Below are 16,257 nucleotides of genomic sequence, written 5' to 3'. Positions count from 1 at the left end.
CACACATACAACACAAGCACCCTGACTGTGACTGTGAGTTAGCAGTGGAGTTGGAAGTTCCCATTTGCCCTGCACTCAAAACCATTACTGTAAAAACAGCCTTTACAGCGCTCTCCTGCTATGGCTGCCTTGGAGGCATATTATGATTTGAGTAAAGAGTACACTCACATTTTGGGAAAATGATCAATGGGCAGCACTCTGAATGTGTCAATAAACTGCTACTGTAATATTTGTTTATGGAAGATTCCTAATAAATGACTAACAAACATGTATGTTGTTTTCCAAACTGTTTGATAAGGGTAATAGTGGGCTTATTTTGATGTTTGATAAGGGTAATAGTGGGCTTATTTTGATGTTTGATAAGGGTAATAGTGGGCTTATTTTGATGTTTGATAAGGGTAATAGTGGGCTTATTTTGATGTTTGTCACAAAAACCATGATGAAAACAGTGGATGTCCACTCCATTTGGCTGTGTGTTGTTGGGTCAGTGTGAATGGGGAAGTAGGTCTGCGTCTCAAGTTGTAATCTATTACCTATACAGGGCCATAGGGCATTGGTCAAAAGTAGTGTACTATGTAGGAAATAGGGTGCCATTTGGGATGCAGTGTGGGTCAGCTGGACATTAGTGGATCTCCTCAGCAGTAGCAGCAGCAATGGTGGTGTGGCGGCCAGGGGAATGACAAGGAGGACACAGCCACTTGACTCTGGAGAAGCAATCAGACTCTAAGGGGTTTAATGCACTGCCTTGGGTCTGAGCCACAGCAATTGCGTTTGATAGCCGTGTCATTATGAGAGGAGGGCGTCTGGAGGTCTTCAGCAGCCAGGGATTAGAGGGAGAGGGGACGGAGAGGGGGACAGAGGGGGTCTCTGTGTCTCACAGTACTGGACCCTGGACTACCTCACCTCCTCACCCCTCTCCCCACCCCCTCACCCATCCTCATCACACTCACACAATCTCACTGATTTCACTTCACACAAGTGCCATGGGCTGGAGTGGAATCCTGGATAAGACAATAGGTCTCTTCTCTCTGGCTGTGTGTGTGGACAGCTCAGTGTTTCTGAGCTTGTTAACCACTCAACATTTTTAATTTGCGGCAGTGGAGGAAATGATTGTTTATCTCCTCCAGATTGGGTAATTAAGAGGATGTCAGTGATAAGATTCTCCCCCATCCTACTCCCTTCCTTCCCTTCCTTCCATATCTCTCTCTCTCGCTCACTCGCTCTCTCTCGCTCACTCGCTCTCTCTCGCTCTCTTTCTCTCTCTCTCTCTCTCCCTGTCTATTTATCTGGCTGGTGGGCTGGCTCACTGTGTTCCAGGAGAATAACAACAGAATCAGTAGAAACCAAACTAATGTTTTAACTCTATAGTAAATTGAGTGCATTATATTGTCATTTTATTTTAATATCCAAAGTAGTTCCTGGTTACTCTCCTATGGCCTCGTAACAGATGCGCTTGTTAACTCTCATGCATAGAATTACCAGACTGGGCTTAGCAAAAAACAATGACAACAATGACAAACATATATGTGTAAGTACATGATAATAGATAGGAGACAGCACATTAGTTGAGGAAGGCTCGATGTTGTTGATGGCTGTAGATGAATAAATCTGTAACAACAAATGGGTATTAGCAGGGAGCTAAAACAACCATTACATTTAGAGCATGCTAGCTAACTCACTCCTACAGCAATAACATACATACAGGAGCACATCACAGCAAGCCCCCAATATCTAACAGGTACCATACACATACACTACCAGTCAAAAGTTTGGACACAGCTACTCAGTCAAGGATTTTTCTTTATGTTTACTATTTTCTACATTGTAGAATAATAGTGAAGACATCAAAACTACGAAATAACACATATGATGTCATGTAGTAACCAAAGAAGTGTTACACAAATCAACATTTATTTTAGATTCTTCAAAGTAGCCACCCTTTGCCTTGATGACAGCTTTGCACACTCTTGGCATTCTCTCAACCAGCTTCACCTGAAATGCTTTTCCAACAGTCTTGAAGGAGTTCCCACACATGCCTGACACTTGTTGGCTGCTTTTCCGTCACCTTGCGGTCCAACTCATCCCAAACCATCTCAATTGGGTTGAGGTTGGGTGATTGTGGCAACGGGTGGCTACTTTGAAGAATCTCAAATAGAAAATATATTTAGATTTGTTTAACATTTTGTTGGTTACTACATGATAACATATGTGTTTTTTCATAGTTATAATGTCTTCGCAATTATTCTACAATGTAGAAAACAGTACAAATAAAGAAACTCTTGAATGACTAGGTGTGTCCAAACGTTTGACTGGTACTGTATATACATCAGGAAATGTACAGAGTGAACTCGTACACATTGTAAATATGTAAATAGAATACAATATTTCAGAACGGGACCTACCGCTTGGGTAGAATTATCAGACTTGGAAGAATTGACGTTCGAGATCTCCACCTATCTGCAAACGTACCCAATGACATACACCTTATTGGCGTCTTAATTGAATCGGAATACATACACATTGAATGAATATTAGCAGTGGCACGTGGCAACATAACCATTCCTGTTACAGCTGCACCATAGAAGTTTGGGTAGGGGCGTAACTTGTTACTCTAGCTCACTGATGGTTTCATATTCAGTGGGTGCTTCTCTATTGAGTGAGATCCCTGTGAACTGCTGATGAGTGCGTGTGAGAAGACAAACTGGCGAGGTTGTGATGGCAGATGCCGGTGTAAGAGTTGTCATCAGCGTTCCTTATGGAAGAGAGCCAGGTCTGCCTCTGATTGGGCTGGCTGCGACTCCACCGTTTGCCACAGCCCGGCTTTGATTAGCGCCTCCATGAAAATGTATGCCCCGCGCTCAAAGAAAACCGGGGGAGTAGCTACCTATCAGAAAATTCACAAACAAGGCTACTTAGTGCACAGGGAACTGTATATTTTAAAGTCTAATACACCCAGTCATTTCATTGTAGGGGATTGCCAAATCCCTCATGACTCCACCCTCCTGCTTGCCCTCCTCCCCCCGGGCCCTTTCTGTGGGTCCCCAGATACACACAGGAGTTACACAGCCAGCCCCCAGAACAGGGATGTGAAGAAAGGGCACTCTCTAAAACGCACAACAAAGGCTCCCACCAGATGCTGTGAATACCAAAAAACCCAACACAAACACACAATATATAAATTAATCAGGGTGCAGGTAAATAAATAAATAATGTATATGAGGAGCTAATTAAATGTGTTTATTCCGGTTATCATATGCTGCCCTCATTTCCCCCACTTGAAGCCATGAATCATTAAGTGGCTGCTAAATTGGTCTCTGGGGCCGCCACGATGGCAGGGGGCGGTCAGATCCTGTCTGGCAGAAGGCAGGTGTGCAGCGGACGGACGGCCCGTTCTCCTCGGACGGCGGCGCGTGACGGAGGGGAAGGGAAGGGAGCGGGCCTCACGCTGGGAGGTGAGCGGCCAGAGGAGAGGCTGGAGCACAGCGGCTGACAGGGCCACCCGTCACACGGCCCGCTCCGCTTTGATTAATGAGGGCATTTGAAAGACAATTAGTGGGAGCAGATTTGCCTTCAACCTCCTTATCAATCAGGCCCCTTTAATTCAACGCGTAGCAGCCTCTGCAGCGAAAAGGGTGTCTCAGCATTGTGTATCCAGCAAGGGATGGGGGAACAGTTGGTTGGGAGGATGAAGGCTCCATAAACAGAAAACTTTTTAACACACGCTTCATGTTACTGTATGGTGGCTATTGAGCCCTTGCAGTTATGTATCTAGCAATTTGAGAGTTTGGGACTACAAGGTTCCTAACGCAAAAAAAATATGATTCTGAGACAATTGACTCTAAAGTTCCGAACCCACATTGGTTTGAATTGTGTCAGCTAATTTTTTGTTTTTGAACTTAACAAAATGAATTGTAAATATTTAGAGTACTATACAGGTAGAGAAAAGTTAACAGAACAAGGCTATTACAATAACTACATTTATTCAAAAATGCAGATTTAACCTTATAGTCCCAAGCTCTCAAATTGTCTTATTATAGTTAACCAGCACAGACATAATGTGTCTGTTTATACCACTTGCTTCACAGAGGAGTGACCAGTTCATAATTGCGGAGTCATGTTGGTCAACTCTCTCAGACCACTCTGCACATCAGCAAAACGTGGAGTGTGTGTGAGCGTACAGTAAGCTGTCCTCATACTTGCCTACTTGCAAGTTTTAAAACTGCTATATACAGGTCTGAAACGTAACTTTGGTGCGCACCTGTTACCAACATCTTGATCACCAACGTCTCTAATGTGAAATTATACAGTGAGCTTTATTTCAACGTCCTCTTCCCTGCTTTTATCACATATGGTAAAATTGTATTCATGAATGCAATGTCAGTACTGTCTTTTTAAACTGATTCTATTTCATTGTTTGGACAAAATAAGGGTTTTTAGCTACCTTGTGTGGATAGATTTGATAAAGCGCCAGTCAATTGACATTTCACAATGTTTTAAGCTGCCTAATTATGAAGATATAATCCTAAATTGTGGACATAACTCAAATCCTGTGGTATTATATAGGAGGATTGGTATTCAGGCTAAGTCCCAGAGAGACACAGTTAAGAAAGTCTCCAGGTAGAAACTATGAAAGTCTTCCATGCACATTTAAGTGGCTTCTTAAAAAACGGAAAGTTAGAAAGGTCGATATAGTGGAGATATTTTGCCTAGTTCCTGACAGCCCTGAAGACTGCTCCACAAATATACATATGAAGAGTCAGCCTATCTCTCTCTACAGCAGCCCTCACACACAATTACACTTGTCAATCATTTCAACCCAAATGATTTGAACCACTGGAGAAATGATGCAGAGCCACTGATGTGCTTAAGGGTGTAAAACTTTGTGTTTTCATAGAGTTGGAAACAAGCAAGTACAGACGCGTCTCTATTGATCCTGTTCCCAGGAAATAAAATGAGTGCGATAGGCGAGAAGAAACAAACACAACGAGGAAGACAGCAGCCGGGAAGGAAATCAATAGATTCCCTAACTCTGAGGTCAATCTATTCTCCCGCGTTAGGACGTCTGGAGAGGCAGGCGATGGGTATAGAGGAGGACACGGTCAAGCTCTTCCTAATTTCCCAACATACAGTATCTTAAGCTGGAACGAGGGCCTGTGAACGCAGCTCATATGCGTTTAACCTAGACAGTGTGAGGGGCTGGTGGAACGGGCTCTAGAAGGGCATACACATTAGTGACTCATCTTAGAAATGTCAGATAGTTTCCAGCTAAGGGCTTATTTTTTCTCAGTAGGAGGGAGGCAGTACTTAGTAGAAGCAGTGGTCTCAAACTTAAACTTTTTAATGCATTGGTTTAACTGGCGAGCTCCCTATGATATTATGTGTTTTTGTCCTTAGAATATATGCACATTAGGGTATTTTCATGTCTGATGCACATGTTGTTAAAGGATAATAAAGCCAATTAAGACGATCAAGCCTACTGTACGTAAGGACCATAGTAAAAATAGCCTTTATACTGAATGTTACATAGAAGTCAAGTATGGAATATATTGGACTTCCACTGCACCACTCACTGTGAATGCTCTGATACAGAGCCTAATGGATAGGTTAAGAATTGTGGAAAAAAGTTGACATATACGAGGAAGACATATATATATATATATATATATATATATATATATATATATATATATATATATATATATATATATAGTAGGCCTACGTCTATATTTCATTATAAAGAAATGTAATGTAAGTGAAGAGCCTGACCATGAGTGTGGTGATCAGGTTGTCTCTGAGGGCTGACACATCTACCTCCATCTCATTAGAGATGGTGCATTAGGCCCCACCGCGCTACAGTAGGTTATGTCCAGCTGTGGTCTCTCACTGGTTCTCCCTGACTGACTCTCCCCCTGGTGCTAGTTAAGCTAGCAGAGAGGAATGCTCCTGCCTGCCTGCCTGCCGCACTCTATTTCCCATTAGCTGTTTTATTTCACGGGGAATTTGCTTCCTGCATGCTGTAATTGGTATGTAGGCACCTCCTGACGTGGGGCATTAGGATTTTTAATGCAATCTTTTACGCAGGTGAAAGATGCAATAATTACCCCTTCAGTGGCCCGTTATTTGATTGTAATTCTCCATTATTTACCACAACATTGTTGTGAAACACTTGGTTTCAGCAGAGTTAAACATTGTAACTAATGTTATTAGCTGGGTTGTGGGCCTAATGTCTCCCACCAACTTCTCTCATAACACACTGAGATAATAACCTCATCTGAGGCCTGTAAAGACATGGGCATCACTATTTCCTCCAACTGACTTCTGCCCCAGTACAAAACATGGGAAACAGATCCATAGTAGCAGCATGGTTGGCATGGTAGCTTTCATTGGTGGTTCTTGTATTTTCTTTATTATACTACTAGATGGTTGTAATGTAAGTATAATCACCATATCGTTTCAACCGTCAACACTGTATTGGCCCAGCAAAGGCCTTACTGTGAGAGGAACTTTGATCCTTGGTCTGTGACTCCATCAGAAATGTTTTCCCAGAGGCCTGAATCCATGACAGCCGTTTGGAGTTTGGTGATTTGTTTTTCATTGTTCCTGGTAACCAAGAGACCGGGCCATGTATATGTATTTAGTTTTAATAAAGGATATTTGTTCATGTTGAAAGGAAAAAGATAGAACATAATTGTACCTCTCAGTAACGAGGGCAGGGTGATTAAGTCTATTCCTGCTTCTTCTTTCATAATTGTGCTGGGGTCCAGTTACTGCAAATTAGTGGTCAATTGTGTGTTTAGAATTCTAGACACGCGGTATTGAATGACAAAATTGCAATAAGACTTACTCCAGCGAAGGCCAAGTCCGGGGGCCATAATGATATTCATTTTCAAACAGGAGAACATTCTAATGGGCAATTAAGACGATCAAGCCTGCCAAGCTACACGGGAAGAACGAAGTCGTGGTGCCAGCGATTCCGTGTCCTCCACACACTGCCTCCTTCCTCCCCTGGCCTGGGCTTTGTCTTACATGTGTGTGCATAAGAAGCAGGCAACAGAAGGGGGGGAAAGGCTCCAAAAGCACAATATAATTGAACTTTCCACATTATTTCTCACTAATATGTGCTGCCACTTGGTCTCATTAGTGGAATGATGTGCTCTCCAGTTCTGGAATGAACTCTTTGCCCGAGTAATTAAGGCTCCTAAAGTTTCCAGTCCTTTGTTTAAAGAATTCGTCCTTGTGCTCTCCATGCCCCATCAGCTGCCTAATTAGCAGGCCCTTTGTGTGATTAAAAATTCTCACAGAGATTCCATTGGATATTTTCCTCTGTTAATGAGTGTTTGTGGACAGCTGGGAACGGGCGCAAGCTCCCTCCTCACAGGACCTCTTGTGCATTGGGCAGACCTCTGTCAGGGCCCAGGAGTGAGAGCTGTCATTTCCGTAATGGGGATGGAAATTGGTCAAAACCTAGCCCGGCCCCCGCAGGAATGGAAATGCCTTGAAATATAAATGAGGATGAATATTCATATTTCTTTCTACTCTCAATAAAAGTGCTGAGTATTAATATACACGTCTGTCAGTTTAAGCAGCTCCCAGAACTTGGCGAGCTAGTGTCTACCCATTAATGTGGCCCCTGGCTTCATTTGCTATTATCCTCAGGTTCTTTTTCTCCCTAAAGTTGGGGTCACCCTCTCCACTGAGGATTGTGCACTGGAAGCTTTCCTTTTGTAACGTTTCTCCCACTTAGTGAGGGAGAGAGAGGGCTGTGAAAGAGCCAGGGAGGCATTTAATGTAGCCCACTCGGAAGTAAGGAAAGCAGGGGTCAAACTCAAATGAAAGGAACAAGGCAGGCAATGTGTGCAGTTGGAGGAGCAAGAATCCAGAGGGAGAAGGAGGCTGTTAGGAGGAAGGGCCCCTGGAAGATATGGTCTACATTGGTTTGGCTGCCTGGATAGGAGGCCAGCAGCCCCTACTGCAGCTGTTACATCGCCTCCACTCTGACATCATTTGTCTTTTTTCACAAAGTGATGAGAGAGCACAAATATTAATGCTCTTGTTCCTATAATACATATCTATTTCAATGATAAAAGTCCATAAGTGTTAGTATAGAATGTCTATAAAGGTCCTGTTTAAAAACCGATACTGCTAAAACAAACTTTCTTTCCCCCTGAGAGGAGAGGATAGCCTTCAAAGCTGGATGTGCTGTGCTGGAGGCACAGAGAAAATTAAAGCAACGATAAGGAGTTGGCCTGTACGAGGAGAAACTGTTGAACCCAGCAATTCTGGGGAAGTTTAATTACAAAGTGGAGCGATGGATAGATTTCTGGAAACATCATTATAAACAGAGAGGGGCATAATGAGCTGCCTGGCTGATTCTAGTTCTATTTAAAGATCTAGCATCTCCAGAGAACACAGCAACCATGATAGAACATCTCACACAACCATTTACACCTGAAAGGACACGTGTAGCCTTGAAAATAAAGATCCATTGAAATTCGCATGAACAAAAGGGAAGGCAAATGATTTCTTGCCCCGTCTCAATATGATTTTCAAAAGCAATCTGATGTGCTCATGATAAGTGCCCTGCAGTGAAGGTTAAAGAGATTAGGTTGATTATCAAATCATACATCAGAGACAGTGGTATAGTCTTAATTGCTGGGTTTGTGGAACGTGTTTGTTGATGTAGACGCTGCATTCTCTTTGATTGACTCTAATCTTCTCATTCTCTTTCTCCTGGCTGTCTTCTGATATCCAGTGTTCTGCCTTAAGATGAGTTTGATGTACTGTATGTGTGTGCCCACATGAAAAATAGTACAGTTTACTATAGAATACTACAGTACTTACTATAGAATTCAGTTGTAAACTGTAGTATACTGTAGAATACTATACTACACGCTGTAGTATACCTCGATCATGTGTAGTACTTACTATAGAATGTGGTAGTATACTGTGGAATACTATGGTAAATACTACAGTATACTACAGACCACAAAAACACTACACTAAATACTACAGTAATTTTTGCAAAAACACTACAGTAATTACTATAGCAATGTCCTAAAAAATACTACAGTAATTACTATAGTATATACTAAAGTACACATTTGCTTATACGCTGCCCAGTCCCCTCCCCCATATCATAGTCTGTGCCACCCATAAGTGAGAAACTTACATGCCAATTATAGACCATATAGTGTGTTCCATACATGTTATGAAAAGAGCAGAAGCGCTGAACTGTACTACCTACCTACAGGTTATGGAACATTTGCTTTTGAGTATTTTGGCCAGTAGGTTTTCTCAAGGACAAAACCCCAACTGCTATGTCAAAGATAATAAAACAAAAACGCTATAGTATATACTACAGTATTGTCTGCAAAAACACTACAGTAATGTCTGCAAAAACACTAGAGTAAATACTACAGTATACTACAGTCCACAAAAACACTAAAGTAAATCAAATCAAATTGTATTGGTCACATACACATGGTTAGCAGATGTTATTGAGAGTGTAGCGAAATGCTTCTCGATCCGACAGTGCAGCAGTATCTAACAGCTAATATCTAACAATTCCACAACAAAACTTAATATCTAACAAATACCACAACAAAACCTAATACACACAATCTAGTAAAGGAATGGGATAAGAATATATAAATATATAATATATGGATGAGCAGTGACAGAGCGGGTAAGATGCAATAGATAGTGTAGGATACAGTGTACAGTACATACGTACATATGAGATAAGTAATGTGAGATATGTAAACATTCTTAAAGTGGCATTATTAAAGTGACTAGTGTTCCATTTATTAAAGTGACCAATGATATCAAGCATGTAGGTAGGCAGCTGCCTGTCTGTGCTAGTGATGGCTGTTTAACAATCTGATGGCCTTGAGATAGAAGCTGTTTTTCAATCTCCCTGTCCCAGCTTTAATGCACATGTACTGACCTCACCTTCTGGATGAAAGTGGGGTGAACAGGCAGTGGTTCAGGTGGTTGTTGTCCTTGATGATCTTTTTTTACTTCCTGTGACGTTGGGTGTTGTTTGTGTCGTGGAGGGCAGGTAGTTTGCCCCTGGTGATGCATTGTGCAGACTGCACCACCCTCTGGAGAGCCCTGCGGTTGTGGGCGGTGCAGTTGCCGTACCAGGCGGTGATACAGCCCAACAGGATGCTCTCGATTGTGCACCTGTAAAGGTTAGTGAGGGTTTTCAGTGACAAGACACATTTTTTCAGCCTCCTGAGGTTGAAGAGGTGCTGTTGCGCCTTCTTCACCAAACTGTCTTTGTGGGTGGACCACCGAGGAACTTAAGACTTTCCACCTTCTCCACTGCTGTACCGTCAATGTGGATAGGGGGGTGCTCCCTTTGCTGTTTCCTGAAGTCCACGATCACCTATTTTGTTTTGCTGACATTGAGTAAGAGGTTATTTTCCTGACACCACACTCCGAGGGCCCTCACCTCCTCCCTGCAGGCTGTCTCATTGTTGTTGGTAATCAAGTCTACTACTGTTGTGCCATCTGCAAACTTGATGATTGAGTTGGTCATGGGTGAACAGGGAGTACAGGAGGGGGCTGAGAACGCACCCTTGTGGGGCCCCAGTGTTGAGAATCAGCGGAGTGGAGATGTTGTTTCCTACCTTCGCCACCTGGGGCCGGCCGTCAGGAAGTCCAGGGCCCAGTTGCACAGGGCGGGGTCGAGTCCCAGGGGCTCAAGATTAATGATGAGTTTGGAGGGTACTATGGTGTTGAATGCTGAGATGTAGTCAATGAACAGCATTCTTACATAGGTATCCCTCTTGTACAGATGACTAAGGGCAGTGTGATGGCGATTGCATCGTCTGTGGACCTGTTGGGGCGGTAAGCAAATTGGAGTGGAACTCCAATGTAGGCTGGAGGTGATATGATCCTTGACTAGTCTCTCAAAGCACTTCATGATGACAGAAGTGTGTGCTTTGGGACGATAGTCATTTAGTTCAGTTACCTTGGTTTTCTTGGGAACAGTAACAATGGTGGCCATCTTGAACTGGGATAGGGATTGATTGAATATGTAAGAATAGTTAGTATATACTACCGTTTTTTCTTACTACAGTATTTATACTATAGTAAACTGTAAATGCTACAGTATAGTACAGACATGTCTGCAAAACTACAGTGGATACTAGAGTAAAGTTAGCAAAAACATTACAGTGAATACTATAGGATTTAACCATAGAATACTATAGTATTTTTTCATTTGGGTGTGTAGGCTACCCTGTTATCTGGGGTTATATCCTTCCTGTTTGGCCCTGTCCGGGGGTGTCCTCGGATGGGGCCACAGTGTCTCCTGACCCCTCCTGTCTCAGCCTCCAGTATTTATGCTGCAGTAGTTTATGGGTCGGGGGGCTAGGGTCAGTTTGTTATATCTGGAGTACTTCTCCTGTCCTATTCGGTGTCCTGTGTGAATTTAAGTGTGCTCTCTCTAATTCTCTCTTTCTCTCTTTCTCTCTCTCGGAGGACCTGAGCCCTAGGACCATGCCTCAGGACTACCTGACATGATGACTCCTTGCTGTCCCCAGTCCACCTGGCCGTGCTGCTGCTCCAGTTTCAACTGTTCTTCCTTATTATTATTCGACCATGCTGGTCATTTATGAACATTTGAACATCTTGGCCATGTTCTGTTATAATCTCCACCCGGCACAGCCAGAAGAGGACTGGCCACCCCACATAGCCTGGTTCCTCTCTAGGTTTCTTCCTAGGTTTTGGCCTTTCTAGGGAGTTTTTCCTAGCTACCGTGCTTCTACACCTGCATTGCTTGCTGTTTGGGGTTTTAGGCTGGGTTTCTGTACAGCACTTTGAGATATCAGCTGATGTACGAAGGGCTATATAAATAAATTTGATATGATTTATCTCCTCAACCATGTTCTCAGATGGTGCCACAGTTCATTGTGGATTTGAAAAAAAGTGACCTGAAGAGTTCAAAGTTCCTTGTGCTTGGATGGGGAGTTGCATTTCCTACCACTTTCTTTTGGTAATTTGTTTGTTTGTTTTTAATTAAAATCTAATGTCGACTTCTCAGCCCTGGCAGCTCTGCTGTGCTGCCCAGCGACTGGGGGATATTTAGTAAGCTGCAGCGCTATAAGTTGTTTCATTAAGTGTGAAAACGGCCGATAACTCAATAGCTACCAGCCAAACATCCTCACGGTGCCGGCTGCCTGCTTCCTTAATCTGTTTTTCATTCCATCTGGCATTGCTGTAGTAGTACAGGGGGCTTCACACAACGGAAAATACATTCATCACCGTCGGGCCCCCAACAAACCTGGGGGAGAGGGAGAGGGCCAGCCTGCTAAGCTGGAGAGAAGAGGGCCTCAGCCAGGCTTAGCATCCCAGTCAAGACACCTTAGTGTTTCAGTATGGATGGGCTGCTGGTGCTGGAGTGACGGAGGAATAGTAGCCTAACTGTCTGCACCATCTCCACAGTAACAGGGTGGGTGAAGTGATATGATATGAATGACCTCCTTGGGTCCCCCGAGGCAGCCCAGGCAGTGACCTTAGTCCCCCTGCATGCCTGCCAGTCACCTGCTAATGCATTCTGAGAGACTATCCTCTGACATGCTGGTAATGTACCCACACTGGAGCTCTGCTTTCAGTTAATGCTGCGTGTGTGGACAGGTGACCGGGGTCTTTGGGGAGGGCAGGCACCAGTGCTGGTCTGAGAGCTGTTAGAGCCAACAGGCTTCAGTGTCTCAGACAGACAACAGCTGTGGATTAGTAACATCTTGTATACAGGGTGGAAGTGAATACACTGCCCCTGATGTCTGGGTGGGATGGGAGTTATGGGATTAATAAGATCCTTCTCAGATGCTCTTGGTGTGGTCAACTGGTTGTGACATGTACTGTATAATGGCTTGCCACCAAGCAGCAAGTTTATTTAGCATGAACCTAGCTATAAACTTGCCACGATGTTTGTAATCCCACTGCCTTTGTACTGGGCTGGTTAATATGGACCTTGCAGAGGAGGTGGTGCACTGAGTTTTACAGAGGAGACAAAAAAAGAAACCCTTAAAGTAAAAAATCCACTGAGACATGAAATAACTCTCCTTTCTTCTACCTGACAGATCTGACAGGCCAAGTGTCTCCCGCTCCCTTTTTTTCATCCTGAATAGATTATCACAGGCCCTAATTTGCTAGCTGAGGTCTGTGACGTACTGTAGCAGAGAGAGTCCCCTCCCCCCGCCCGCTTCTTCAGGGACGACTTCTGAAGCTGTTAATAAGGAGACAAGTATGCCTTCACGTATTGAACTACATCAAAACCACTAATCCTCGAAGATTGGAGCAGCCCACTGATTTAGATTGTCATTACGTGTTTCATAAACGTTCCACTTGGATGTTTAATGCTCCAGAAATGTGGAGTGGTGGGGGTGGAGCTGAAGGTATAAATGGTCTGTTTCATTAGCATTCCTCTCTTTATGCAGACTTTAACTGGGCCGGTTCACAGCGGAGATGTAGTCTATCAATGACTCTGTTCCACCTGAGATGAAAGCCCATTTTCACCCGGCGATAATGGCTGCAATGCCCGGCAACGATTCCAAGTCGCTCGAATTTCCCTGTTCACTGTCATTTGACTGGGGTTTAAGGAGCGTAGGAACACTGCAGACATTGTAGCCATCACACCTAATTGACGAGAGGGGCTGTAGTTAGTGTGAAACATCAGCATGATAACTGAGGAGGCGAGGCGAGCATCTTCCTCCACATTAGCAGATGTATGTTACAGTCCAGACACAGGCCAACCTCCTCCTGTGACACAAGACAGATTTTGCCATTTGAGGAAGACACACCCAGTGCTCATTTATGAACATGTAAACTAAATGGCACTAGTAGACTGATCCTCATAAATCTTAATCCGGAAGGAATGGTTTTCTCTCGCTTTGCTTTGCAGATTTCTCTCTCTCTCTCTTGCTCGCTCTCTCTTCCTAACTCTCTCTCTCTCTCTCTCTCTCTCTCTGTGTCTCTCTTCTCATGCAGAGTTGATAAGTTGATTGCTGATAAGTGTTATTCATTTCAATAACCAAGCCAATTAAAAATTGAATTTTATCTAATCCCTGCTTTGATAGTTGGACATTATTTGCCAGAGTTTAAAACTGAAAGTTCTCAATTAATAGTGTGATATATTTAATTTCCCCTTTTCTTTTTTCTGGAATGATGGGGTAACAGAATTGAGTCATTGTCCTCCAATTGCACGATTCCATTTGGCTTTTCAATTAGCCTGTTTTGCCATTCAGAACAGTGCATAAGGTACAGCAGGAACCATTTCTCAGCAAAAATGTTTTATGTATAATTCAATGTAATTAAAATCCATAATCGTTTTTTGCTGCAAATAACACTTGTCTGAAAACGTGCCTGTAAGGATAATCGATTTGAAGGCAGACACACTACTATTACAACACTTTGTTGATTAATAAGGACACTTTGCCTGCAGCTGGTATAGCCAAGGAGAGTACAGACAAAACTTGAAATAGGAAAAGGGAGCTATACTGAAACAGACTCCTCTACTTTTCATGACCAAGGTCACTTAGTAGTGACCGGAAAGTCACCAAGTTCTCTTCATCATTTCAATAAGACACTCAAAGTTAGAAAAAAAATAGCACGGACATTTCCTTGTAATACACCCCTGGGCTTTTTATTATGACTTCATTTCCCGTTGTAATATTGGAACGTCTCTATAATTGCAAAAGTGTAATAGACTCTAATAGAATTTCATTTTGAACCCTGAATGGTCTATGCCATCTCTGCTCAATTTGAGTAGAATAATGATTTTTAATGTCCACACATGGCTTCCTGTGACCTTATTCAATCTCTGGGCTGATCAGGAAATATATTGATTCAATTACAGGCCTGATGACAAGCGAACAGAGGAGAGGAGGGGAAAAAGGTCAGCACATATTTGAAAATGTAAATCTTAACAATATCTTTTGGGTTTGCTGAAAAAAGCCATTATCAAATGCCATTTGGGTCCAGCGGCATCAAGCCCTCCGCCTGCCTTTACTCCCAGAGCAATGGGAATTGTTAGAATGTGTAGGACATTGCTGCTAGTGGAGCTTTCCATTGTCTGGAACAGTGATGTGACTAAAGTGTGCAGGGCCTCTATTTTGCCACATGATTGTTATGTTCACGCTGGTTGTAATGGTCACTGCTATTTCTTCAGCACAGCACTTGTTACAAACTGACCTAGTACAATAGGAGAAATGTGTCAATGTAATCACATGTACATGTAATCAGCTATAGCATAAGGTGGACTCAGCCAGTGGAATTGCCAGTGATGTTGTCATGGGCGTCGTAAGAAGTGGACCAAAGTGCAGCGTGGTGAGCGTACATATTCCTTTTATTTATAGAAAATGTAACCAACAAAACAAGAAAACAAGGAAACGACAGGGAAGCTTAACTTCAGCTATAATGCCTCTAACAAAGTCACCTACCCCCACTGAAGGAGGGAAAGGGCTACCTAAGTATGATTCCCAATCAGAGACAACGATGGACAACTGTCCCTGATTGAGAACCATACCCGGCCAAAACATTGAAATAAAGAAACATAGAAAACCAAACATAGAATGCCCACCCCACATCACACCCTGACCTAACCAAATAGAGAAATAATACGGCTTTCTAAGGTCAGGGCGTGACAGTACCCCACCGCCCAAAGGTGCGGACTCCGGCCGCAAAACCTGAACCTATAGGGGAGGGTGGGCATCTATCCGCGGTGGCGGCTCTGGTGCGGGACGTAGACCCCGCTCCACCTCTGGCTCGCCCCACTTTGGTGGCGCCTCTGGTGCGGGGACCGCCGCTGGAGGCTCCAGACTGGAGGCCGTCGCTGGAGGCTCCGGACTGGAGGCCGTCGTTGGAGGCTTCGTGCCATGACTCCTCACTGGAGGCTTTGTGCCATGGATCATCACTGGAGGCTTCGAGCCATGGATCATCCCTGGAGGCTTCTTGCCATGGATCATCACTGGAGGCTTCTTGCCATGGATCATCACTGGAGGCTTCGTGCCATGGATCATCACTGGAGGCTGAAGAAATTTGGCTTGTCACCAAAAGCACTCACAAACTTCTACAGATGCACAATCGAGAGCATCCTGGCGGGCTGTATCACCGCCTGGTATGGCAACTGCACCGCCCTCAACCGTAAGGCTCTCCAGAGGGTTGTGAGGTCTGCACAACGCATCACCGGGGGCAAACTACCTGCCCTCCAGGACACCTACACCACCCGATGCTACAGGAAGGCCATAA

The sequence above is a fragment of the Oncorhynchus tshawytscha genome, unplaced genomic scaffold (assembly GCF_018296145.1).
Source record: "Oncorhynchus tshawytscha isolate Ot180627B unplaced genomic scaffold, Otsh_v2.0 Un_contig_37_pilon_pilon, whole genome shotgun sequence".
Classification (NCBI taxonomy): domain Eukaryota; kingdom Metazoa; phylum Chordata; class Actinopteri; order Salmoniformes; family Salmonidae; genus Oncorhynchus; species Oncorhynchus tshawytscha.
This window is presented reverse-complemented; position numbering follows the sequence as displayed.